Raw genomic sequence first — 23,653 nt, 5'->3', positions numbered from 1 at the left:
GGCAAGCACAGAAGCGTAGACCTCAGATAGGTAAAGGTTCGACTAATTGCTAGTCGGCACCCACTGTACTGTCGTTAGCTGCAGAACTATAGTATGGGCAGGTCACTATGCGGACGCAAGCCAACTCGAGCGCGCTAGACTTAAATTTGCTCCAGTACGGACTTGGCAAGACCCATGGCTGATACGCTTAGTATGGTCTAAAGTAGCCCGATTTTTACGATTCGAAAACGGAAATGTTTATTTTTTTATATAGAAGCTAACGTTTTATATTTAATTAAGAATAAATGATTCATTGAAGTAGTCAATTATTTCGATATTTCTTGATTGACCTTTTTGGAGAGCAGGTCAAAAACGCCCGACCGCTGGCCGGGTCCTACACAGCAGGGAGCCCGGCCGAGTGGCCGCTATCATTTGATCTTGAAATAATTGACTACTTCAATGAATCATTTATTCTTAATTAAATATAAAACGTTAGCTTCTATATAAAAAAATAAACATTTCCGTTTTCGAATCGTAAAAATCGGGCTACTTTAGACCATACTAAGCGTATCAGCCATGGGTCTTGCCAAGTCCGTACTGGAGCAAATTTAAGTCTAGCGCGCTCGAGTTGGCCTGCGTCCGCATAGTGACCTGCCCATACTATAGTTCTGCAGCTAACGACAGTACAGTGGGTGCCGACTAGCAATTAGTCGAACCTTTACCTATCTGAGGTCTAGGCTTCTGTGCTTGCCGTTGGATGCGAAATTACGCACTTGCTCTATGCTTACTTTTTTTTCCGTGTACGATTCAAATTATTTCGGCAGATATGTGCCGTATGTGCAGGACATGCATCTTGCTGAAACCACATGTCACGCCGTAACTGCAGCGGGAGGTTTTCCGGGGATTTTGTGGTGACCAATAACAACAATTCCACGTATTAACTTCTGCATCACTCTTGAAGGTACATTCATTCGAAAATAGAACAGATCTGTGAAACTCATCCGACAACGAGAGCTAATATGATTGGCAGAATCACGGATGAAATTCGGTCGCTGCAGGCAGCAGAAATTAGAAGAGCTGTTGATAATTTCCAAAGAAGAGTTCAAGCATGTATTTTTCAAGGCAGAGCGCATTTTGAACATTAAAGTTTATGTCAAATCTTCACCGTCTATTTTCGCAGTTATTTCAGCGTTATTCATAAAAAAATTTTATTTACAGAACAATAGAAGATAAAATCTAATTATGTTATAACAATTTTCATTATGTTAGGTTCTAATAAAATAAATTATCATTATTTATATTATTATAAACAAATGTTGCTACTGCAACGAAATCTATTATGTTTTGAGAATAAAGATTTTTATCTCGCTAAACTAATTTGTTTTGGAATTTCATTTCCCCTAATTTCATAAAAGTACGCCATGTAAATACATAGATTAATAATAACAAGAATAAATGAAAAAACGACGAGATTCATATTTTTGTAATATTAAGGCTAAAATTTTAAAAGTACTTCATTCTTGATAAATCTAATATTTTTTTTTGTTTTACCTCTAAATGACCTTGAATTGACCTCAAAATGACCTGATAATATCAAACTCACCTTGGATTCGGACTCAGCGACCCCGAAAACCTCTTAGAGGAGCCACATTATCCTTTTCCATTGTTAAAACGTGCATATTCGTAGCTTGAGTACGAACTGGTGGATTACAGTCTTCAGACGTCAATTAGAGGTCAAATATCAACTTTTTTCAAAAAATTCTTCTTATGAAATTTTCGTATTTTTTACCGTAGAATCTGAATCTGAAAAAAAAGTATGCATGTTCCATTAAAAAAATGGATTTTCATGCACTTCCGGTCTGAATAGGCCATTTCCGGTTGGAACCGGAAGTTGATTTTACGTCCAGTCGATAGAGCGTACTCGATTTATACGAGGTGTGATCAAAAAGTAAGGTGAATTTTGAAATTTAGTGGGCTACGTCCGTTCGATCTTCGCCTTTTTTATTTGGTTATGTCGGTACACTCGTCTAGAACATACGTTCCAAATTTCAGCTTTGTAGTATGTTTGGTTTGTTTGTGAGAGGCATCAAGGTTAGAAGTGTTTTGCGTGCTCCACGATTTGCTGCTGTCTAAAAACATGGATCAAAGAGTTTGCATTAAATTTTGTGTGAAAAATGGAATCAAATGTTCCAAAACACTTGAAATGCTGAAAGTCATGAAAGCATACGGTGAGTCTACTTTAAGCCAAAAAAATGTTTACAAGTGGTATAAACTCTTCCAAGAAGGCCGAGAAGACACCGACGACGAACCTCGTTCTGGACGCCCCAGCACATCAACAACTGATGAGAATGTTGAAGAAGTGAAGAAAATAGTATTGGGAAATCGTCGAATTACCATTAGAGAAATTGCTGATGATATTGGCATCTCATTTGGTTCGTGCCAATCAATTTTGACGAGTGTTTTAGACATGAGACGTGTGTCAGCGAAGTTTGTTCCGAAATTGCTCAATTTCGACCAAAAGAAATGTCGCATGAGCATCGCCCAAGAGCTACTGAATGACGTCAACGATGATCCAGATTTACTCAACAGGGTTATAACAGGTGACGAAACATGGGTATATGGTTATGACATCGAGACTAAGACTCAATCGTCCCAGTGGAGGCATTCTGGATCACCAAGACCAAAAAAAGCACGCCAATTTCGATCAAATGTAAAGGTTTTGCTTACAGTTTTCTTTGACTGCAGGGGCGTGGTGCATCATGAGTTCTTGCCACAGGGTAGAACAGTAAATAAGGAATATTACCTGCAAGTTATGCGCAATTGTCGCGAAGCAATCCGCCAGAAACGTCCGAATTTGTGGAAAAATAAAAATTGGCTTTTGCACCATGATAACGCCCCTGCTCACACATCGTTGCTTGTGCGCGAATTTTTGGCTAAAACCAACACAGTAACGATGCCACAGGCACCGTATTCCCCAGATCTGGCCCCCTGTGACTTCTTCTTGTTCCCAAAACTGAAGAGGCCCATGAAAGGACGGCGTTTTGCCACGATTGAGGAGATAAAGACGGCATCGAAGGATGAACTAAACAAGATCACAAAAAATGATTTTTTGAAATGCTTTGAGGATTGGAAAAAGCGTTGGCACAAGTGCATTATATCCGAGGGGGATTACTTTGAAGGAGATAAAATAAAAATTGATGAATAAATAAATATTTTTTGAGAAAAATAAAAATTCACCTTACTTTTTGATCACACCTCGTATATATACGTACACACACACACACACGCACATATATAATCATTATTAGTTATATACAGGGTGAGTCATTTTAATTTTCCCAGTCTAATAACTTTTGAAACAAGCAAATTACGCAAAAATGTTTCAGACCAAAGTTGTAGGGGTTCAAGGGGGACATCTAGGGGTGACTTTGAAATTGACCTTGAGCTTGACCTTGACGGCTTTCTCAAGGTCAAGTCTATTTTTTTATTGGGAACCCCTATTTCTGACCTCGGAATCGGAAAGAGCGGGAAATTTTACATCCAGATAACATCTTTTAACATGGGTCAAAATAAACCCTTAAGGTCATGCTAAGGTCAAAACTATCCTGGAACAAGAATCGAACAATGTAAGCAAAATACGAAAAAATGACTCAGAAAAAAGTTGTAGGAGTTCAAGGGGGACGTCTAGGGGTGACTTTGAAATTGACCTTGAGCTTGACCTTGACGGCTTTCTCAAGGTCAAGTCTATTTTTTTATTGGGAACCCTTATTTCTGACCTCGGAATCGGAAAGAGCAGGAAATTTTACAAGATTTAAATTTTTTAAATTTAAAAATTTTTTAAATTTAATTTTTTTAAATTTTACGGGACTATTCTTGTTTCCGTTCCCTATCCTTTTTTATTTTTCACCGGACTGTATGATTATTATTAATAAATTTCAAATATTGGAAGTTGTTGCTAATAATTTGCTATTACACGTCTATTAAATTAATGAAACTATTTCAGTATCAATCTGATGTTCTGCAAAGAAATAAGAGTAAAAGTTAAATACATAAGGATAAATTTCATGTTCAATGAAGAATCTATTACATTTGGAAGTCGTTTAGAAAGTAATCGCAATACGTTCAGTCGTGATTTCAATTTTGAAAAAGCTTTAAATATTACTTTTGTTTTAACCATGCTTGTGTTCATTGTATCACTATCATTATTTCTTCATATTTGAATAAGAGACCTTTCTTATTGCCATCGATCATATGAAATCTAATTTGGACAATATTGCCTCTGTTTTCAGTAATATTTAATTTGTATCATCTTTCTATGATCTTTGCCTTTGTTGATTTGTATTGAGGTTTTTTGAAAAAATCTTTTAAATATGGCTGATTTTACCCCAACAGAGATAGTTGATATGATTTGGATTTTAGGAGAATGTAGAGGTAATTACCGTGAAGCGTCAAGGTTGTATCGAATTCGATACCCACAAAGGCGCCATCCTGATCACCGTACCATTCATCGTCTTGAAGAAAGAGCTCGACAAGGGCATCTATGAAGAAGTCGACCAAGACATGAGTATGATGATAGAGATGCTAGGGTTTTGGTTGTCTTAGGATTGGTTCACCTAAATCCTCATATCAGCAGCCGACAAATAGAGAGAGAAACAGGAATACCTCAGAGAACCGTTATTAGAATTTTAAGAAGTAATAGATATCATCCGTATCATATTACCTTAACGCAAGCATTAAACGCTAATGATATGAGAAACAGAGTAAATTTCTGTCGGTGGGCTCTACAGATGATTTTGCAGGATCCGAATTTTTTTAATTATGTCCTTTTTCCTGATGAAGCTACGTTTCATAGTACTGGCCAATTGAATCGTCACAACAGTCATTATTGGTCTGATCAGAATCCTCACTGGTACAGACCAGTCGATAATCAACATCGTTGGAGTGTAAATGTATGGTGTGGAATAGTTAATGGTCATCTCATCGGGCCATTCTTTTTTGAAGAAAACGTCAACGGCAATGCTATTTTCTCCCACTTTTACTTGAAGACGTAGATCTTGAGACTAGACGTCGAATGTGGATACAACTGGATGGTGCAGGACCGCATTTCGCTTTAATTGTACGAGAGTTTTTAAATAGAAATTTCCAACAAAGGTGGATTGGAAGAGGTGGTCCAATTGCTTGGCCTGCACGATCACCGGACTTAACTTCCCCAGATTTCTTCCTTTGGGGATACTTAAAAAATACTGTGTTCGCCGAAGCGCCCACAACAAGGGAGAATATGATAGAAAGGATTAGAGTTGCATGTAGACAAATCTCTAGAGATATCTTACTGCGCACTATTGAAAGCTTCGAACAGAGGCTCAGGCAATGCATCGACGTAAATGGTAATAATTTCGAGCAAAACCGATAGGAAATAAGTTTATTCTAGTTTCATCACGAATTGTGAGAGGCAAGGGGACTCGCATTAATAAAGCACCCCAAATCGTGAGAGGCAAGGGGATTCACGTTAATAAAGCACCCCGAATCGTGAGAGGCAAGGGGACTCACGTTAATAAAGCACCCCAGAGGGAACATAATCCTATTACGTCCACGTCGTTGTTCCTGGGTAGTGCTAAAGATAGGAAGTTTATGATCTTAAACATCAGCATCGTTAGTACATGGCCAGTCCCTTATTCTTTGGAAGTTTATTTAACAACGGTCATATGCGATAAAAGCTTCGCCTCGAAATGTAACAAAAATAAGAGAATTTTCAAGAATTTGACCTTTGCTTCACATTGAGAATAGAAGTACGACAAAGGTCTTCGATGCTCGTTAAACCTTTTGATGTTTGAAAGCGGCTTCAATTTCTTAAGTAAAAACTGAAATATTGTTTATGTTCTTATGAAAAAAAACTAAATAGATACTTGAACGTAAAATTTCCCGCTCTTTCTGATCCTGAGATCAGAAATAGGGGTTTCCATTAAAAAAATAGAAATGACCTTGAGAAAACCGTCAAGGTCAAGCTCAAGGTCAATTTCAAAGTCACCCCTAGATGTCCCCCTTGAACCCCTACAACTTTGGTCTGAAACATTTTTGCGTAATTTGCTTGTTTCAAAAGTTATTAGACTGGGGAAATTAAAATGACTCACCCTGTATATTAGCGCTTTTGGGCCCTATACCAATCATGTAGCTAATATACACAATAAGAACTGTCCGGGATACTAGATACATATTGTAGAACATAAAAAAATAAAAGATACGTATTTTTTTTATCGGCTAATTTTCACTTTTAAGGGGTAAAAACCTCCCCTAAAGTTAACCTACAAAAAGCGTTTTTTTTAATATCTCGGCTTAAAATTAATATTTTTCAGTGAAACAAATTGGAGGTTATTTCTTACAAAAGGAGCAATAATTTCATGGTGATTTGAAGAGTAATGGTAGCATCCCCTATTTTTTAGGGGTTCAAAACATATTTTTTGGCATAATTTTTTAAGTTGTTTATTATAGATGTTTACAAAATTTTCCAATTTTTTTAGTCGTTTAAAACTTTTTTATTATATAAAATTTTTTTTTTCGATATTTCTGTCCGCCATATTGGTTCCGCCATTTTAAATTTTTAAAATCTCATAACAGATTTGTAATCAGCGACCTCGAAAACCTCTACAGAGTGTCCCATTTTAAAGGAACCACCCCGAAATTTTCGACGGTTGGCGTTGTACAAAAAAATTGTTCAGACAAAAGTTGTTTGGGACAATGAAGGCAAGGTATTGATTACCCAGCCAGTGAAGGCAAGGTATCGATTACCCGGCCACTGAAGACAAGGTATTGATTACCCAGCCAGTGAAGGCAAGGTATTGATTACCCAGTCAATGAAGGCAAGGTGGGAATGCTCAGCCGATCATGACAAGACGTTGACTACAGATAGAGTTATGGTCAAGATTGTAACACAAACATTTATCTCATAAGATGTTGAAAAATACCCCCGTTCAAATTTATGCAGTGTTGAATTCTACGTTCGAAATTTTCAACTGTGGACATCAAAACATGACCCGGAATAGCTCTGCAAGATTGTATGATGCGTTGCATCATATCTAGCCGTGTTGTTGGTTGCTGTGCATAAACAACATTTTTCAAATAGCCCCATAAAAAGAAATCTGGACTTGTCAGATCTGGTGATCTTGGACACGACTCAGTAATGTCACTACCAATGCCTATCCATCGTCTTCGGTATCGTTGGTTCAAGAAGTGACGAACCATTAGTGAGCGATGACACGGTGCACCATCCTGTTGAAGCCATAATCATATTCTGGTTTTCAAGTCCACATCTTCATGTGGACACACTTCACATGTTCTTGGTAATTCATTCTGCAGGAAATCAAGATATGCTGCGCCGTTGACATTCCCATCGAAAAAATAAGATCCTATCAGATAACCATTTATTATACCGCACCAAACTACGAGGCTCCAAACTACTAAACTACGTACTCAATGAGGGTTCTGGATAGACCAATAATGACTATTATGGTGATTGAGTTGCCCATTACCATGAAATATAGCTTCGTACGAAAACATTACGTATCTGAAAAATTCAGGACCTTCACGAATCCTTGCTTGTGCTCAATTGCAGAATTCGAGTCTGCGGCGGAGATCATCTGGCATCAAAGCTTGAGTCAAAGTTTTGTGATACGGATGAAATCTGTACAGCCGCAAAAATCTAGCGGCTATTGATCTTGGGATTCCAGTACGTCTCTGAATTTCACGCAACGAGATATGATGATCCAAATCAACCATTGCTAAAACGACGAGAATTCGTGGATCATCGTTGTTCGGCATCATAATGCGACGACGATTTCTGCGTATTCGGGGTCGACGTTTCTCTCTTTGCCCGATGATTCGGATAATCACGATAATCACGGATAATTCGAGTAGTGAAGCCTCCCTGGGTAATTTTGGCTGTAATACCTTGCCGCAGCACGATATCGGCCTTGACATGTCCCGAGAGACAACAGAATATCAACAATTTCGTTTCTCGAATAATCAGGCATATTCCCTCCTATTAAGTCGACTAAGAAAATTACACTTGAACTATCCTGAGAAGAACTGTTCGCGAATCACTATTGTCATAAACAATACTAAAAAAGTGTTATTAAACAATTTAGTTGAAACTTTGTAGGCTTGTCCGGAATCACACTAGAAAAAAGAATGGAAATAACATGTTATCCCATAAAATCGAAAATGACACTTCTCATAAAGGCTTTGAATACATGAAGTCGACTTTGAAAATCAACCTGAAGTTTAAGCTCAAGGTTACTGTTGTTTAACCCTACAATTTTCTTGGGATATTGGGGTTATTGAATTATCGGGTTATTGGATTATTGGGTTATTTGGGTTATCGAGTTATTGGGTTATTACAATTAACCTTATTCTAGCCCGATCATCCCTGTGCATAGATGAAGAAAATCATAAATTTGTCCCCTATATGACTTTAGGCGAGGGGGGGTTAACCGCACTCCACACATAATACGTGATCGGAACGTAGAATTTTCCGCTCTTTCCGAATCCAGGATCAAAAATATGGGTTCCTATTCAAAAAATGACTTTGACCTTCAAATGACCTTGAAAATAAATCTCAAGATCAAATCGGATTTCACAGAAAGGTTGCCCCCATTATCCCAAACAACTTTTGTCTGAACAATTTTTTTGTACAACGCCAACCGTCGAAAATTTCGGGGTGGTTCCTTTAAAATAGAACACTCTGTAGAGGTTTTCGAGGTCGCTGATTACAAATCTGTTATCAGATTTTAAAAATTTAAAATGGCGGAACCAATATGGCGGACAGAAATATCGAAAAAAAAAATTTTATATAATAAAAAAGTTTTAAACGACTAAAAAAATTGGAAAATTTTGTAAACATCTATAATAAACAACTTAAGTTTTTCGGTTTTTTTATAGATACCACCCCTAAGGGTGGGGGGGTGAACCACCTCTAACACAAAATAACTTGTAACGGGGTGGGTACCATTTAATTAATTTTATCCGCGTAATCGCATTGAAAAGCGCACGTATTCACCTATGTTCAATACGGACGTCGGAGAGCAAGAGGGAACAGGTGTCAGTCAACCAACTAACTACGAATACGAAATAAACATGTCAAAAGTACTGGTTAATATTACAGACGAAAACTCTTTATTACTTCTGAATGTTACATTACATTCGGCCCGCGTGTTTATGTTTACATACCGCGCTCGCACGACAACGACATACAGTGTCGGATCGCTCGCCGCTCTTTGTTAGCAAAGCTATTACATGCACGCTTCGCTTCGAGTACGGATAATTGGTTATCAGGCAAGCAATCGCGGTCGCGAGATTAAGCTGGCCAGCTTACCTTAATGACGAGTGTTCGGTAGCGAACGAAACTTAGCACACACAGCGCGTTCGGATAAAGTCTTTTGTTCTTCCTTTCTTTTGGGTCGCGAACTTGCGCGTGCACGGTTTCGCCCTCGATGGTGAAACACTTCACACACACTCGTGGTGCCAAGGGAGGACACCGTGTTTGCAGGCTCTGGTCAGCACTCTCTGGATAACTCGGCGACAACAATCACTCGATTTCTGCGGTGCGTTCAGGCGATCAGGTTACGAGCCTCGATTTTTGCGGCCTCCGTATCGTTAGCTAGTCTCATACTGGTTCATTTTCAATCGCGCGCGTTCCACCTCGTCGCGTGCCGAATTCCCTCATTACGTTTTTCGTCTCCCGGTAGATGCTGCCCCCGCAGGCAGCCACTAGGTTAGGCTATTAGCGCTAATATGACGTTTACCGTCACAAACTATAAATATACTTCAATCCATAATATTTTGTAGAAGGTTTGTATATAGGGGGTTTCGAGATCGCTCTTTACAAATCTGATATCAGATTTTGAAAATTAAAAATGGCGGAACCAAAGATTATAAGGATGATAAATGGTTATAAAATATTAATAAATTAATCAAAATAAATATATCTTTTAAATTTCCGTATTGATTGTTATATTTATCATCATTATCATTTTATCGCTGACATACTATGTATAAATCGACAGATTTATAATAATGAGCGTATTACGTGAATTCGGAATTTCTTTCGTTAATATGATTATCCTGCATGCACTAATTTTTTAGTAAGAATCTATGCAATAAAATTAGATTGTTGTTTTTAACATATAGAGTGATTTTAAAACATTGAAGGAACTTGGTATTGCCGAATTCGTCTTGAAAGTTATTCAAGGTGCAATTATTATTCTTTTTTTCGATAATTGAGTAATTAGATATAAAAAATAAAATTTGCCATCGTACTTTGAATAATAATTGCTATCTATTTTACAGCTATAATTTTGTAGTAACATGTCAAGTTTATGAGACAAAAATAAAAATTGAACTGACAAATTGAAAAACAAATTTTAAATGTGGTTTTATACTTTTTTTCTCAAATAACTTGCTCTAACTTCGTCGAATATCATTCGAATTCATAGATTCTTTTCTCCAAATACGTGTAATGATTTGGCGAACACGTTAAACCGATATAAAAATTATTGCGGATTATGTGAATTATTTGTTTAATTCTAATTAAACCATTTCGAGACGCATTTTTTTAGTACATTCAACGACAAAATGTATGCAAGGAAGTTGAAGACATTTGTTTATTAACAATCAAGGAAGAGTTCTTCTAAGTTGCAGATTGATTCAATAACTAATCACTGAAATAGAGCATTTTTGTGATAAAAATGATCTATTGCAGTGATTATTTATTGAATCAATCTAAAATTTAGAAGTAATCTTTCTTCATTGTTAATGAACAAATTTCTCACTGAAAGTTAGTCTTCAATTTCCTTGCATACATTTCATTGTTGTACAAAAACTATGTGGAAGCTATTTCGGCCTAATTTATTCAAGTATCATATATAGAATAAATGACAAACTATTTTGAAAAGTTATTGAAAATCGTAAAAATGTAAGACAGGACGAATTGAATGATGAAAAAATCCACAAGTGTTATAATAAATTCGGTGCTTTTTCTGCAATTGTGAACAGAATTGAGGCCGTTTTTTCCTATTTAAAGTATTTTAATATTTTTAAGTGACTGTGAAGGCTTAAAAGAGTTCATGATTATATTTGCTTAAAATATAAATTTATCAGAAATTGAATGGTGGATTAGATTTACGGCAGTATAATTTGTTGATTTTGCGCATTATTAACATAATACATTTCTCGCTGAATAAAATGGAGGTAAATAGTCATATTTTTATAATGTTTATCAAATTTGACAATGCTTGACATTGAGTTATTTATATATTTATGAAAAAATCTTTTATTCTACTTATTTTAATACATCAATATTGTAGCAAAACAAAAATAAAGCAAGTACAACTTCATATACTTCAGATGACACAAACAGTACTTAAATAAATCAAATTTTTCAATATTCTGATTAATTAATGTGGAAAATATGAAATAATTTCAATTGACTCAACTTCGAACTCAAATTTCTTAAAAACCTATATCCGGTAAAACAAGGAACCAAATGAATTTTATTCAAAAATTTTTTCCATTAATGATTTTTACTTAATTCGCTTCGGAATGATGTCTACGTTAACAAAAAAATCGTTGGCTTCATGCGAGTGACGATGAATTTGTTATTAACAATTAATAGTATTTTCTTTATTGTTATAAACATTTTTTTATCTAACTTTATAACATTACAATGGAGAATTCTATTACGAATCGAACGACAACCACATAATTTCTGTAGCATAAAAAAAACAAAATATTAAAGATAAACTGAAAAAAGTACGAAAAATAAGAATTTAATTGTTAATAACAAATTCACTGTCACTCACATGAAGCCAGCGTTTTTTTCGTTAACCTAGATATCATTCCGAAGCAATTTAGGCAAACAATCATTTATGGAAAACATTCTTAAAAAATATTCATTTTGATGCTAATTTTACCGGACTTTTAATATTTTTGTCGTCTACTTAAATTTTATCTATTGATTATTAGGTTGGTGACATCTTATTCGGTTCTGACTATATCTTAGTTCGTAATTTTTCAGTATACGCGATAATTTATTATAAAGCGCGTATTAGCATGAATAATTGTACGCAATATTATAACTTGGGAATTGTTATTAAATGATTTCCGAGAAGCAAAGCGCGAACACGGATCAATTTTCAAGCGTCTAACGTATTTTTCGACTCTTACTATGGCAAGTTCGGATTTTTTATTGACGAATGGTTGTTTATCGCAAATTCAAACAAATATTCTGAATACTATAGTTCGGAATTTGTTATTCCCAGCAGAAACAAAGCGCAACCAAGGTTCTAAGATTAAATTAGCGATAAACGTCCGTTTCTCAAAAAAGAATTCGAGACTTGCTATAGATTACTAAGTCGGATAACACATTAGACGCGCGAAAATCGAACCGTGTTTACGCTTTGTTTGTGTTGGAAATTATTTAATAGCAATTTGGTCCGTAGCGCGAGTGAATAAATAAGACTCTTGGATATGAGTATAAGTTGATTTTATTAACTGAATAATGTTTAACACAGATAACGCACGGAAACATACGTAACCTAACGTAGCAACTCGGTACGAGGGACCGTAAGGCTGGCGGAAGGCTCAGCTGTATATTGGTCGGTAGCTCGAGCGAGAATGAGTTTTTCTTGGTTGGCTGAAAAACATCAAGATTCGTCTGTTGGAAAAATGCAAGGGAAAAGGAAGAAAAACTCTCCCACGGAGTCCGATGGGAACGGTAGCATGTGCTGGAATCATGTAGCGTGCATTTTGGAAGTGAGCGCGTGGTGGCATTGAAGTTTATTACGGTCGGCAGGTAAGAAAAGGCCGAACTTGTCGATAAGGTGCTAAACCATTTCAAGGGACCTTAATAGTTTAACGACTGCAGGGTGCTCTACTCAAAATACAAAAACACATGTCGAACAGACGCAGTAAAAGTGAGACTTCGAAGATGCGCCCTACAACTACTACGTACTCTACTCAAAATACAAAAACACGTGTCGAACAGACGCAGTAAAAGTGAGACTTCGAAGATGCTCGCTACAACTATTACGTGCTCTATTCAAAATACGAAAACATATATCGAGCAGACGTAGTGAATATGAAACTTCCAAGATACACGCCACAGCAATTTCCGAGTAATAATATTCAATATACTTACATATGATGATACGCGCTTCAGAAGAAACTACCGTATATACTGGAAAGATGTGAACTAAAATACAGTCAAAGCTGAATAAGCTGTCATTAACACAATAATAAACAGATAAAATTTAAGTATAATGACAAAAGTACTAAGGCGGTTTTACCATCGTAAAAATAATTAAAATATTTAATATGTATTATTATATTACAGTGTTGCGCATAATAGTGACAATAGTAAGAAATTTAATGAGTACAACGTTATAAGTGAAAATGGATCTTATTTGTCTCAGCACCACCATTCCGTTCAGTTAGAACGTTCGAAAATTCATACTAAATAAGATCCTATCAAGGAGAGAAAAAATCCGATAATTATATCATAATTGTTTTACAGAACATAGTTACTAAATTGCGTATCTTATGATCCTTACGTAAAGTCTATCTCGGTGGTATGAGTCTTTGAGCTATTGATCATTTAGGCCCCGCTTCCTTCTATGAAAAAATATAGCTGTACGAGGGTGGTTCAATAAGTACCCATGTTAGAAATGAAGACACCGTTTTCTCAAAAAAAATTTTTTTTTTAATTTTTTTACATGGTCCCCGTTTAGGAAGATACACTTCTCCCAACGTTACAGGTACACAAAAAGAATTCAATTTTCACATCATTTATTTAGTTAGTAATAAATAAAGTTAAGCAAATTTAAAAAAATGTAGCGTTTTAGCAAATGATTCAACATTCTGGTCAATATTATCCTATATCTGTTCCGTAAAAGTTTTTTGCCCTCACTCACTGCGCTGTTAACAAATTGTAAAACGGTAATAAACATTTCTATTAAAATTTACGAATATATTTTTTTAAATAAACATTATTTTGTTTTCTCACGAAATACTTCCTCGAACATCGTTTTTTGAATTCCTTTACCAGTTGTTATTATGGTAAAGAGAACCTCTTTTTTTTATTAAAAGACTCATTAATTTTGATACCGTCCGGAAGTTACTATTAGCGTATTTTTGCTGGATACTGTCAAGCTCCACTTTTAGGGCGTATATATTTGTACCATAAGCTTAACGGACCTGAAAATATTGTTAAGATTGAGTACATGTTATGAGATGATTTCTCAATGAAACGCATATATATTTACTTGTATATGAGTTCATGCGAGTAGTTAGGTGTGTAGTCAGGGGCACGTGGCAAATCTTGGGTCACATCTGTCCGTCATAAATCTAGACACGTTAATATGGCCAAGAAATTGAATCGCTCAGTCTTATTGGCCTTCTATTTAACTAGTTTCTATTTAGAGCACGCGCGCAGATAGAGGTGATCCATGTGCAGATAACTAGAGGCAGCGCCGAGTGCCTTCTCATGTAACCGTTCAGATGTGTAGATTTACGTTTTTCGTAAATGCGTAGCGAACACATGGTGCAACGACGCTAGATATGTGACCTTGTTATTGCGTGAGCGATCAGTAGGTGACAGATGGAATGTGTGCGATGTACGAGGTGTGTTTAAAAAATACCCGGAATTTTTAAATTTCGCGGGTCTGGAGAGTCCGATTGTCAAAATTTTTTTTATTGTGTTGGTATACATGCCCCTGAAGTATGATAAAATTTTCAGCTATATTCATTGTTTACTTTCTCTGCGGTAATCGCTAAGGTTTGATGTGTTTTTATGAGTTCGGCGATTTTCGTTTTTTAAAAGAAATGGATTAAAGAATTTGTATTAAATTTTGCGTAAAAAATGAAATAAAGTGTAACAAAGTGTGTGAAATGTTACAAAAAGCCTATGGTGAGTCTGCTATGAAAAAAACACGTATTTACGAGTGGTATAAGCGTTTCCAAGATGGCCGCGAAGACGTTGAAGATGACGAACGCTTCGGTCGACCCAGCACGTCAACAATCGATGAAAATGTGAAAAAAGTGGAAAAAATGGTTCTGAATGATCGCCAAATCACAATTAGAGAAGTTGCTGATGAAGTTGGCATATTAATTGGCTCATGTCATAACATTTTTTCAAATGTTTTGGGCATGAAACGGGTGGCAGCAAAATTCATTCCAAAACTGCTGAACTTTGACCAAAAAAACAATCGCATGAACATCGCTCAGGAGCTGTTAAACGACGTCAACGACGATCCAAGTTTGCTTGAAAGGGTCATAACTGGTGATGAAACATGGGTGTATGGTTATGATGTCGAAACCAAAGCACAATCGTCCACCTGGAAGCATTCAACGTCACCAAGAGCGAAAAAAGCACGTCAAGTTCGATCAAATGTGAAGATTTTGCTTACAGTTTTCTTTGACTGTAGAGGCGTGGTGCATCATGAGTTCTTATCACAAGGTCGTACGATTAATAAGGAGTATTACCTTGAAGTTATGCGACGTTTGCGTGAAACAATCCGAAAAAAACGCCCTGATTTATAGAAAAACAATTCATGGCTTTTGCGTCACGATAACGCACCTACTCACTCGTCGTTGCTTTTCGTAATTTTTTGGCCAAAAACAATACCGTAGTCGTGCCCCAACCTCCATATTCACCAGGTATGGCTCCGTGTAACTTTTTCCTGTTCCCAAAGTTGAAGAGACCCATGAAAGGACGGCGTTTTTCCTCGATTGAAGAAATAAAGGCCGAATCGCTGAGAGTGCTCAAGGACATACCAAAAAGTGAATATCAAGAGTGCTTCGAAGATTGGAGAAAACGCTGGCATAAGTGTATTATATCTGGGGGGGATTACTTTGAAGGGGACCACATTGATATAAACGAATAAATAAATATTTTTTTGGAAAAACGATAATTCCGAGTACTTTTTGAACACACTTCGTATGAGTTATAAGAGAAGCACTCTGTGGCGGCGAACAAATGCAAGCAGTGTGAGAGTGAAAAATGTAAGTTATGTTGTGGGCTCGGTCTGTCATTCGAGATTTCTGCCCTCCATACTATAGCCAATCGGCATCTCTCCTCCGTGGCTTTGCACGTCTGACGTGCATCGCTGCTATGCGTGCTATACTAAACATCCGTGTTTTTTGTGTCTTTGGAATAGTAGAGATAGGAAAATTCAATATGTATTGTAACGGAGAATATGCGACCGTTCCCGTCTGGGTAGCTCGCGACCGTCTGCATAAATTATTTATTTAGGGATTCGGGAAGCAAAAGACGTTCCCACGACTGAATAACGCGTCAAGCATAACCACGTTAAACGCACAGATTCGAAGTCGGAATGAGGAGTGATACAGTGGCGAATAAACACAACAGCGGATTGACACACTAATCCTTTCATCGTCAACAGTCGACTACAAGACGGCGATCTCACGCCTAAATGCTACGAGCAGCACAATAACAAACACGAACGAGAAGGTGAATCGGTGGCTGGTCAGCCTGCGATTCCCATTTTAAAACCAATTATTACAATAATACCGACAACAATTCCACTGTTAATTTGGCCGATGGGGTAGCTGGCAGATCTTTCATACTACCCACCCGTAAGCTGGCGTCCAAGCATGCAAGAGAGAAAAATAAGAGAAAACAAGAAACCGACCTCTCTAGCGGATAGAACGCTCTGCAGTGTGACGTCACTGGTGCGCTCCTTCTCGTTGACCGCCTTGCTGGTGTTTACTGTCGTCGCTGTTTGTCCTCTTGCTCGTCTTCTCTTTCACTCTACTAATACTGCTGCCTCAATCCCTTGTTGGCTCGTTAATTGCTGTTGTTGTTGCTTCCGCTGCGCCTCGGTTGCTCGGTATTGCAGTAATCAAATACTGCTCACGCGCGCACCCGCGCACCTCGCCGGTTACCCACACGCACCGTTGCCGGGTATCCTTCGGGACACGGCTAGGCGCGACCCAACCACACACTCCAATACTCGTCCGCACACTGGGCGTATCTCCGAAAACGAAAGCGTTGACAAGGTCGCAGTGCCAACTCCGGAAAACCGTAAACTTCGGTTTAATCCGCGCGCGCGACTTTCTCTGTCCAAAGCCTAGCAAAGATTCTCTCGAATTTTCCGCGATGATCCGCAACTCAAGCGCTCTCTATCTCTCTTTCCCTCTCTCTCTCTCTCTTTCCTTTTCTCTCTCTCTCTCTTTCCCTCTCTCCCTCTCTTTCTCTCTCTCTCTCTCTCTCTCTTCTGCGCCATCTCGATTGCTCCAGCCATCAGCTCAGCCCGTACACAGCACCTCAAAACAAAAATTCAAGCATGAGTGTGCGTGCCAAAATGGCGCGGCACACGGACATTTACGAGAGCCAACGGACGAAATCGGCCTAGCCGAGATTCTCCGTTATAGTATAAAAAATGAATTATTATATTGTGACGGTGTAGGCCCGTCATGGCCTGCACCGTTCGCTTATCTCCCTCTCCTTCCTAGGCAAAGGCGCACGGCCGGCATCAAGTGCACGTTGTTATCACGTGCCTGATGCCTGCCCTTTATTTTTCAGCTACGCACAAGGAGCGGTGGAAGGAGAAGCCGTGGACGCGACGACGCGTTCGAGTATTGAGAGTGCGAGAGAGAGAGAGAGAGAAAAGCAATAGTTTGAGTATTGGGCTTGGCGCGCGGCACTTGTCGCGACCGGCATTGCCGCGTGCCGCCGATTAGGCGAGTGGTGGGAGAAAGCGTGAGAAGCCGGCTCTCACGCACTCGCCAGGGAGAGTGACGCGACGCGCGCGACAGCAGTCAGTCGAGATTTAGCTGGTGACCATCGCTGCCTGCCCTTTGTCCGGAAGAAGTCAGCATTCCTCAGCAGATCGGCCGGACGGGACTTCCTCTGCCAGCGACGCAGCAGCTGCCCTGCAAGAAGCCGTCACCGAGGCAGAACCCGACAACCCTTTTCTGCCAGGTCGCCGGCCAAGCAGCAGCGAGGAATTTTCCAGACTAGCCGCCGGTGGGACACCTTCAAGACTGCCAGCAACAGCGACGTCCACCAATTTGGTCAGGTCACCGATTCCTCTCTCTCTATATCTCTGTCTTTCCTCGGCGATTCTCACGGTTCGCGTTGCTACGCCAGGCTTTTCCGAGCCGGCGTAGTTTTCGGCAGTGTGTAAATTTAAGTAATTGTTTGAGCCGGTTAACGAGGTGACATGGCGCTAACGTGCCGGTCATCTCGTTTAGAATAAGTTCGCGTGTTAATAGTAATAAGTGATTTGTGTTCTCGACGGCACTCGTGGTAGTGCGTTTATAATAAACGAGCGTATAGCGAATTGTGTGTGAAGTTATTTTGCCCGCTGTTCTCCTTCCTGCTTTGCTTGGAGCGATACACCGCCTCCCTTGCCTTCCCCCTTTATAAATAATTGGTGATAGTGATGAATTAATCGGCATTGCAGGCCGACACTATTACAATATATATACGAGGGTTGTTCAAAAAGTAAGGTGATTTTTCAATTTTCGCGGGCTACTTCAATTCAAATATTGAATTTTTGTTGTTGTGTTGATACACTCGCCATGGTCATATATTTATAGTTTTGACTACGTAGCAGGTGTTGTTTTTCTGGAAGAGGCGTTAGAGGTTAGAAGTGTTTGATGTGCTCGGCAATTTTCTTCTATCGAAAAGAATTGAGCAAAGAATTTGCATTAAATTTTGTGTTAAAAATGTGATCCAGTGCTCTAAAGCTTCTGAAATGTTGATAATTGCATACGGTCAGTTTACTCTGAGTAAGAAAAATGTGTATAAGTAGTATAAACTGTTCCAAGAAGGACGAGACAATGTCGAAAACGAACCTAGCCGTGGACGTCCCAGCACATCAACAATAGATGAAAGCGTTGAAGCACTAAAAAAAATTGTGTTAAAAAATCTTTCAATCACCATCAGAGAAGTTGGAGAAATGTGGGCATAACGATTGACTTATACCATGATATTCTTTCAGATGTTTTGGGCATGAGACATGTATCAGCGAAATTCGTTCTAAAATTGCTTAATTTTGATTAAAAGAACCGTCGCATGATCAACGCTCAGGAGATGTTGAATGAAGTCAATGATGATCCTGATTTTCTCAAAAGGATTATAACTGGTGATGAATCGTGGATACATGATTATGATGTCGAAACTAAACTCCAATCGTCCCCAAAAAAGCACGCCAAGTTCGATCAAATGTCAAGTTTTGCTCATTGTATTCTTTGATTACCGTGGTGTAGTTCATCAGGAATTCTAACCACGGCCAATAAGGAGTATCACCTTTAAGTTATGCAACGTTTGCCAGAGGCAATACGCAAAGAACGTCCGGAACTTTAGAAAAACAATTCGTGGATTTTGCATCATTGAGAGATTTTTTGGCCAATATCAATACCACAGTCATTCCTCAGCCTCCAGATTCACCGGATTTGGCTCCCAGTGACTCTTTTTTTTCCTAAAATTTAAGAAACCCATGAAAGGAAATCGATTTTGAACGATTGAGGAGATAAAATCTGCATCGCTGAAAGAACTCAAGGCTATACCTCAAAATGATTATCAAAAATTCTTCGATGATTCGAAAAAAGCACTGGCACAAGTGTATTATATCTAAAGGGGATTACTTTGAAGGGGATAACATAAATATTCATCAATAAATAAATAATTTTTGGGAAACCATAAAGTCATCTTACTTTTCGAAAATCCTTCGTATATATATATATATATATATATATATACTACTGTGGGCAAAAAGTAAGGTGAATTTGTTTGTAAAATGAAAAATCTTTATTTATTCTTCTACATCAATGTCATCCCCTTCGAAGTAATCCCCTTCCGATAAAATACACTTATGCCAACGTTTTTTCCAATCCTCGAAACATGCCAAATAGTCCCTTTCCGGTATAGCCATCAGCGCCTTCTTCGATTCAGCTCTTATCTCCTCAATCGACTCGAAACGCGTTCCCCGGAGTGGTCTCTTGAGTTTTGGGAATAGCCAGAAGTCACACGGAGCCAAATCAGGCGAATACGGTGGTTGCGGAATGATATGCGTCGAATTTTTGGTGAAATGGTCACGAAGAACGAGTGCAGTGTGAGATGGTGCATTATCGTGATGCAAAAACCAAGAGTTGTTGGCCTATAATTCTGGTCTTTTTAGACAAATTGCTTCACGCAAACGACGCATAACGCTCAAATAATATTCCTTATTAACAGTTTGGCCGGGTGGAAGGAATTCATAGTGCACCACACCACGAAAATCGAAGAAAACTGTCATCATGACCTTGATTTTTGAACGACTTTGACGTGCTCTTTTCGGTCTGGCCTCGCCTTTAGCACGATATTCGCTTGATTAGTCGGTTGTTTCAGGGTCGTAAGCATAAATCCAAGTCTCATCTCCCGTAATCATGCATTTGAGCTTGTCCTGATAGTCAGAAAGCATTGTTTCACACACATCAACGCGGCAACTTTTTTGCAAGAAATTGAGCGTTTTCGGTACCAAACGAGATTTGACTTTTCGTAGGCCCAAATGGTCTTTCAAAATTGTTTTCACAGATCCTTCTGATATTCCGATCATATCAGTAAGGTCTCTAACAGTCAACCGACGATTTTCGAGCACTAATTCCTTCACTTTATTGACGTGTTGGTCATCTGTTGACGTCGATGGTCGTCCGGAGCGCTCCAAGTCATCAACACGTTCTCGACCCTCTTTGAAGTCTTTGTACCACTTATAAACATTTTTCTGCGACATGGTAGAATCACCAAAGGCCTTCCGCAACATCCTCAACGTTTCCGCAGCCGAAATTTCATTCCGCAAACAAAATTTGATGGCACTTCTTTGCTCAATTAAATCAGACATTGTAAAAATCGAAACATGCACTCTTGGTCGTTTGGTAAACACAAGCGTAAATATATTACTGATGATGACATTGACATGAAATTTGTCCCAGATGTCATTCGCAGTCCTACCAACTCAAGAAAAAAAGAACTAGCCCGAAATGTTAAGCCCGCGAAGTTTAAATTGAAAATTCACCTTACTTTTTGCCCACAGTAGTATATATATATATATATATATATATATATATGTAATGTGGTATATCAATTTTATAAGAAAATGTAATTTAAAGTTAAAAAATACTTATCTGAATCCAAAGAGTCAGCCAGTCAAGCTATCAATACTGGCAATATGCAAAAAAACTTTAATCCGTCCCTAGGCCTAAATACAGGTATAAACAAATTTGCATTGAAAAACACTAAGGATACTTAGTCCAACTCGATTGGCAAGAGCTCTTATGACATTGGGTTGGATTTTTAAAACGATGCACTATCCAACTTGTAACGATAGAGATAGGCATGCACTAGAGATGGCGTGCCCAATGCAGTATATCTCCACGCGCAGAGTTCGGGTTGGGTTATTGTCGTGAATCTATACGGACTGTTCTTATAAGGAAAGTACCCCAGGTGTCCCTCTCCGATTTCAATAATACTGAGATATATTTTAGTGCATCAAAAAATAAAAGACACGTTTTTTTTTTTTTGGGCGGTTATTTTTTTTTTTTTTTTTTTTATAGATGGAGAAATGCATTTACGCATCTCAGCAGATGTTGGCGCTGGTATGTGGGGCTCGCCTCCATGGAGGAATACTCACTAAAACTCCATCTGTCACCCGCACTGAAGATGTTGATCGTACAGGCCGTGACTTTATTTCCTAGTGCCGACTTAACCCATTAACGTCCAAAATGTCAAAATTTCTTGCACGTTTTCAAAGTGATTTTTTCCTATGTAATTGGCGTTGAAAAAATTCTTGAACCACATATTCTGATGTAAAATTGCATGCTCTTTCAGAATCCGTTGCCAGAATCATGATAAAACTCACAGGAAAAGAGATATGCTCGATTGAAACATAAAAAACACCTAAATTTTCGAAAAAAAAAATTTTTAGGATTTTTTTTCGAAGTGTTACGGTGAAGATATCACCTTGCGACCGTGATCAAAGGTGATCATGGGATTTGAAGTTTAACAGGGAATTTTTTTGTTTACCTTGAACCATCGCTTCTTTACAAAATGGCGGAAAAAACGAATTTTTTTTTTTTCAATCTTCATCAACTTTTTTCTCAAAATCTATGGTCTTTAGAAAAAAATTCATAAAAACAAAAATGCCTTAGAATCGCTCGAGGAACATTCTCAAATTTTTTCAAAATTTTTTGAGACAATTTTTGATTTTCCGGGAAAGTTGGGAAATGGAATTTTCAAAAATGTCTCCAAAAATTCTGAAAAAATTTTAGGATGTTTCTCGAGTGATTCTAAGACATTTTTGTTCTTATGAATTTTTTTCTAAAGTCCATAGATTTCGAGAAAAAAATTGATAAAGTTGAAAAAATAAAAATTCGTTTCGGCCGCTATGTACACTTTATCAATTTTTTTCTCAAAATCTATGGACTTTAGAAAAAAATTCATAAGAATAATAATGTCTTAGAATCACTCGAGAAACATCCTAAAATTTTTTCAGAATTTTTGGAGACATTTTTGAAAATTCTATTTCCCAAGTTTCCCGGAAAATCAAAAATTGTCTCAAAAAATTCTGAAAAAATTTGAGAATGTTCCTCGAGCGATTCTAAGGCATTTTTGTTTTTATGAATTTTTTTCTAAAGACCATAGATTTTGAGAAAAAAGTTGATGAAGATTGAAAAAAAAAATTCGTTTTTTCCGCTATTTTGTAAAGAAGCGATGGTTCAAGGTAAACAAAAAAATTCCCTGTTAAACTTCAAATCCCATGATCACCTTTGATCACGGTCGCAAGGTGATATCTTCACCGTAACACTTCGAAAAAAAATCCTAAAAATTTTTTTTTTCGAAAATTTAGGTGTTTTTTATGTTTCAATCGAGCATATCTCTTTTCCTGTGAGTTTTATCATGATTCTGGCAACGGATTCTGAAAGAGCATGCAATTTTACATCAGAATATGTGGTTCAAGAATTTTTTCAATGCCAATTACATAGGAAAAAATCACTTTGAAAACGTGCAAGAAATTTTGACATTTTGGACGTTAATGGGTTAAGGTGGTGGGGTCTGGGTTACCGAAACGCATACGCGTGTAGACCGCAATCATCCTATCCTACCCCTTCTCGTGGGACAGGACGGCCGGTGACACCAGTCATCCTGTTCCACCGTGTCCAGTTCGTGTACGAACGCAAAGCTCTTGTTGTAATGCCTGGCAAGAGTTTTTGGAGCCCTAAGGAGGTCAGGTCGCTAGCGGACCTCAACGACCAGATACCCTTCCATGAGAGGGTAATGGATGTGACCGAGATATTCTCGACCACAATCCCCAACTCACGAGCTATGTGATGTTAAAGCGGAAGGGTATCATATTTCCTGCACTTGGTGTTATGTGCGTCGTCGAGTGATGCTGCTCCGCTAACCATCGATGATTTTGACGCTCTCATCCTTTACTGCGACGACATCGGGTTTCTGTAACCCTGATGGAAGACAGTAGTGCGGATTCTCGAACATGCGCCACCCCCTTTGCCTGAGCCCTGTCGCAGCTATGCGACAGATGACATCATGTCTCAGAATTCGGCCGCCGTGAGTCCGTTGACATCCCTGCACGATGTGCGCCGTAGTCTCTGCCACATGACATCCGGC

At 38.2% G+C, this 23,653-nt stretch overlaps 1 protein-coding gene across 1 annotated transcript in view; it reads left to right on the top strand.

The window, feature by feature from the left end:
• The window catches only part of LOC131671488 (proton-coupled amino acid transporter-like protein CG1139), a 395,099-nt gene that overhangs the window by 24,754 nt on the left and 346,692 nt on the right, over window positions 1–23,653 (top strand). The window lies entirely within an intron of this gene.

This window comes from Phymastichus coffea, unplaced genomic scaffold (genome assembly GCF_024137745.1).
Source record: "Phymastichus coffea isolate CEN01 unplaced genomic scaffold, Cenicafe_Pcof_1.1 PCOF00009, whole genome shotgun sequence".
NCBI lineage: Eukaryota > Metazoa > Arthropoda > Insecta > Hymenoptera > Eulophidae > Phymastichus > Phymastichus coffea.
Note: the sequence above shows the minus strand (reverse complement) of the source record. Positions and strands in the feature narration are given on the sequence as shown.